This window comes from Schistocerca nitens, chromosome 5 (assembly GCF_023898315.1).
Source record: "Schistocerca nitens isolate TAMUIC-IGC-003100 chromosome 5, iqSchNite1.1, whole genome shotgun sequence".
Classification (NCBI taxonomy): domain Eukaryota; kingdom Metazoa; phylum Arthropoda; class Insecta; order Orthoptera; family Acrididae; genus Schistocerca; species Schistocerca nitens.
The window spans coordinates 765,049,956-765,055,098 of record NC_064618.1 but is presented as its reverse complement, the minus strand read 5'-3'; the positions used below and the strand labels follow the sequence as shown (position 1 = coordinate 765,055,098).

At 45.4% G+C, this 5,143-nt stretch overlaps 1 non-coding gene across 1 annotated transcript; it reads right to left on the bottom strand.

Moving 5' to 3' along the window:
* Positions 1 to 932: 932 nt before the first annotated feature.
* Positions 933 to 1,006, bottom strand: Trnat-ugu (transfer RNA threonine (anticodon UGU)). The gene has a single exon. It is a non-coding gene; the product is annotated as a tRNA-Thr (tRNA).
* Positions 1,007 to 5,143: the final 4,137 nt, after the last annotated feature.

Genomic DNA, 5,143 nt, shown 5'->3' with positions numbered 1-5,143 from the left:
CCATTCATCACACCAACTAAAAATTTTGTCTGTCTTGAATCTTCGTAGAGTCACTCAGCTTCGACACTTTACCGTGCACCACGTCATCTTCAGCAAACAACTCTGCCTCCCAAATCATTTATGTGTACAGAGAACAACATCGGTCCTATCACACTTCTCTGGGGCACTCCTGACGGTTCCCTTTTTTCTGACGAACACTCGCCGTCGAGGGCAACATACTGGGTTCCATTACTTAATAGCGTCTGCAAACCACTCACATGTGTGCGAACTTATTCCATATGCTCGTACTTTCGTTAACAGCCTGCAATGGGGCAACATGCTAAAAACTTTCAGGAAATCTAGAAATATGAAATCTTCCTGTTGTCTTTCACCCATAGTTCGCACTATATCATGTGAGAAAAGGGCAAGCTGAGTTTCGCACTAGCGAATGGAAAATGCAACAGCCTTTGCTTCCTAAGTATTTTCAGAATTTCGTTATTGAATCATGGTGGATCTTTTCCATCCTTTATCCACTTACTAGGAACATAAATGTCCAGACCACGATTTACAATCTGCTTAAAGTTTGCCCACAATTTCTGTATGCCCATCTTACTAGAGCTAAGTGATGTCAATTCACTGTCTACGTGAGATGCTAACAACGACTTATCTGCTCTCTCTAGCAGAAACTCTGCACTGAGATATTAACTTTCGTAACCATAGTTACCGTAGTGACATCATGATTGCTAATCCCCATTTCTGTACCGACATTGTCGATAAGGTCCGGCGTATTTGTAGCTACAAGATCTAAGATATTTCCGTTGCGTGTGGGCTGCCTAGCTAGCTGCTCTTGACAGTTTTCAGAAAGAAATTACAATTATATCAATACAATGAAATGAATACCCTTAGCTGCATACAAGCGTTGATATACGTCAACAGGGACAGTTGAAAACGTGTGCCCCGACCGGGACTCGAACCCGGGGTCTCCTGCTTACATGGCAGACGCTCTATCCATCTGAGCCACCGAGGCCACAGAGGATAGTGCGACTGCAGGTATTTATCCCTGGCACGCCTCCCGTGAGACCCACATTCCCAGCTTATTGTCCCGCACTATATTCGTAGTGCCCCTGCCCATTACACTCATTACTCGCGGCCTTACCGATTCCCGTAAGAGTTCGGGCACTGTTTGTGCATTCGCACAGAAGATGGTCAAATGGCCAGTAAGCCTTAAGCATATATATGAAGATGGTATCCGTTCTTTCAGACATGTCCTTACGGGAATCGGCGAGTAATGAGTATAATGGGCAGGGGCACTAAGAATATAGTGCGGGGCAATAAGTTGGGAACGTGGGTCTCATGGGAGGCGTGCCAGAGATAAGTCACTACAGTCGCACTATCCGGTGTGTCCTCGGTGGCTCAGATGGATAGAGCGTCTGCCATCTTAGCAGGAGATCCCGGGTTCGAGTCCTGGTCGAGGCACACATTTTCAACTGTCCGCGTTGACGTATAGCAGCGCCTGTATGCAGCTAAGGGTATTCATTTCATTGTATTGATTAAATTGTAATTTCATTCTATCTGTTCTTTCGGACATGTCCGAAAAAAAAGATGCCGTCTTCATATATATAGTTTTCAGAAAACTGATTCTTAATACAGTGTGCGTTCACCAGGAACGGCAATGCATGCTCTGCAACGTGATTCTATGGTGGCCACAAAGTTGCCAACTGTTGCCATGGGCGTTGGAGCATGGGATTCAAGATGGGCAATCTTGCAGGCCAGTCCGTTCACCGAATATCCTCTCGTTCCAAGAACTCCTCCGTCCGCATTGTTTGAGGTGGTCGCGCATTGTCATACATACGTATGAATGAAGTCAGGGTCGAATGCACACCTGAAAAATGCAGGCCGCGCGGGGTAGCCGCGGGGTCAAGGGCGCCTTGTCACGGTCCGCGCGGCTACCCCCGTCGGAGGTTCGAGTCCTCCCTCGGGCATGGGTGAGTGTATTGTCCTTAGCGTAAGTTAGTGTAAGTTATATTAAGTAGTGTGTAAGCTTAGAGGCCTACGACCTGAGCAGTTTGGTCCCATAAGATCTTACCACAAACTTCCAAAAATTCCAAAAGATGGACATGGGGAAGGAATACATTGCCACAATAACGTTGACCTGTTAGTGTACCGTGTTCAATTGCCTGAAGGTCAATACGTCCACGCAACATTATGCCACCTTGAAGCTTTTCCCGGTGCCATGCTTCAATAAAATCTTCTCTGTTTACAACCCGCGTCATTTTAAATAAAACACTAGAGCTCTCGATAGTTGTCTCCGCCATCGTTATCAGGAGTTAAAACCACTGACTACCAGGACTGGCAGAGTGTTCTGCTTACATAGATGGAGTGGCAGCGTCTGGAACCACGGCAGGATAGAGCTGCTACGTATGCCCAACTTGTTGATGAAACCACTTCTTTCGCAAAGCTGGTCGCAGGTGATGCTCCAAAAACGACCAGATTTGCGAAAGAAGCGGCGACACTTTCTGCGAAACCCACCCATCATTTGGCACTACAATTCGTGGGCGCAAACAACGCAAGCTGTGGCTCCTCTGTTCGCTCGATGGGACTGGGAAGTACTGTACCATCCACCATATTCCCCGAACTTTAGTCCTTGTGACTTTCATTTGATTCCGAAGATCAAGGAACCACTTCGTGGCATTCGCTTCAGAACTGTTCCAGAGATTCGACAGGCAGTAGACCGCTCCATTCCTACCATCAACAGAACAGGCTATGCTAACAGTATACTACGCCTTCCACATCGCTGGCAACGGGTTCTACACAACGCTGGTGACTACTTTGAAGGACAGTAACAGGTGAAAACATGTAACTCTTTTGTATCGGTTGTGAATAAACAGTTGCCACTATTTAAGTTCCAACCCTCGTATAAGCGTGGGCGCTAGACTTTGTTGCTGGTACACAGGCAACGAAAGCGACCGATACTTACGTGAGATGGAGCGTCTGGTTGGCAGCCCATATACCGCCACCTAGAAAGCTGCGGCCTAGCATGTCACGTCCTCAGACAGTTCTTTACACTCATGGCGTTGCTCCCGGAGGCCCCTTGCCAAGGAAACATCTGTGGAGGTCCTGTTGATGCCCTACTGCCAGGACCCTACCAACAAAATACGTATTCTGTCTCGTTGTTTATAAAGATATGTCGTTACCGTATATTCAAGAGGAATAAATGCCAGCGAATTCGGGGTTCATAAATTAAGGAAAAAATGGTAAAAATGACAATAACTCTGGGAAACTTAAACCAAGTGACTTGACTGTTGAGTATGTTAACAGGAATGCAGTGACAAGTTTGGTCCGAGAATGCAGTCTGGCCGAGCCTCGTACTCAAAAGCTAGGAAATGCATGACATCACGCCTCACCTTTTCCTAAGGTACATCCTCCTCCCCCTTTCTCCTTCCCCTCCACCGTCCCCTTCCCCTCCCAATCCCCTGTTCTTCTTCCGTCTCCTCTCCCTTCCTCTTCCCTCCACTACATCACACTACTTCCTTGGAAACAGGCCAATCTCGGAGCTTCTAGACCAACTCCCAATCGCATTTTTCAACTCCATAAGCCTTGTTCAATTCTTGGAAACATGCTAATCAGAGACAGCCCAGTATGTATATCAGCATAGAATCTCCCTGACTGGTCTATTTCCAAAAAAAAGCGTTGTGCCTTAGGAAAGGGGTCGAGAGGGGAAGGGAAACGACTTAGGAATGAGGTGAGAGGAGAAAGGGGAAGTGGAAGGGGAAGAGGAAGAGGGGAAAGTGCGGAGATCATCGCTTGAGAGGGGAGCAGAAGGGGTATGGCTTTGAGATGAAGGAGAAAAGAGGGAGAGGTGGGAGGACAGTGGAGAAGAATGATAGGCGTGGGTGGTCAGGGTGGGTAGGGAGGAGGGGAGGGGACTGGTCGCGTGGATTTAATCCAAAGTCGCCACTGCATTCCTGATGTTGTTCTGTACGCAGTAAAAAAAATAATAATGAAGATAAACAGAAGAGGTCGAATAAGGATCGGACGATAGAGGCATCCTTCGTTAAAAAATGGTTCAAATGGCTTTGAGCACTATGGGACTCAACATCTGAGGTCATCAGTCCCCTAGAACTTAGAACTACTTAAACCTAACTAACCTAAGGACATCACACACAGACATGCCCGAGGCAGGATTCGAACCTGCGACCGTAGCGGTCGCACGGTTCCAAACTGAAGCGCCTAGAACCGCTCGGTCAAACCGGCCGGCCCCTTCGTTAAAGAAACAATTAATAGCGCCACATCCACTGAAGCTTATGAAAACATATACGACGTTCAACGTAAGGATATAAAAAGACAAATACTGGGTCAAATGCTACACGACCAATCAAGTATAAAAAACATGTATAGGGAGCTAGTAAAACTTACGTAAAGCATTCTGTTTATTAACATCTGATGGTCGCGGCATGTTCCTACAGAGTAGTTCAATGAACTGTCTCTACTCCACCAACCCATGACGCCACCATCAGGTGTTAATAAAACAGAATTCTTTACCTGTCTTTTACTACCCTCCTTTGCAAGTTTTTGTATACTTGATTGATCATGCAGCATTTCATCCAACTCTTAACTGTCTCTATAAATGCTTATGTTAGGCATTTTATATGGTTTTATAAGGTACAATGGATGCTAGCAGTCCTAGTTTGTATTTTATTCACGTTCTGTGCATACTAGCCCTCCCATTTTGTATAAATCGTGATTGGATCGCTTCAGGTTATCAGGACATTGGTTGCTATTCGCCGCTTATATTATGTGTTATTTGGATATGACGGTGTGCTGGTTGCTACTTATCGCATAAGTTATGTACTTTTTTTGCGCTATGGCACAATTCAATGTTTCTTCAACGAAGGTAGATGGTTTTTCTAATGCTAGAGTTTCACATTTGTTTTAACAAACCTGTTGTAGTTTTCCATCGTTCAATCATTGTAGACTTGTTTTTAAAAACTTTTTATATTTTTTTACTGATTGTTTGTAAGAATGCCGTTATCGTCCGATCCTTACTTGCCGCCGGCTTACCTATGACTTAATCCTGTATTAAACTTCTGCAGGTGGCAGATTAATCTGTTGGAACAGGTAAAGTGAATTTAATAAAAATATTTTGTGCAACTGAAAACTTATT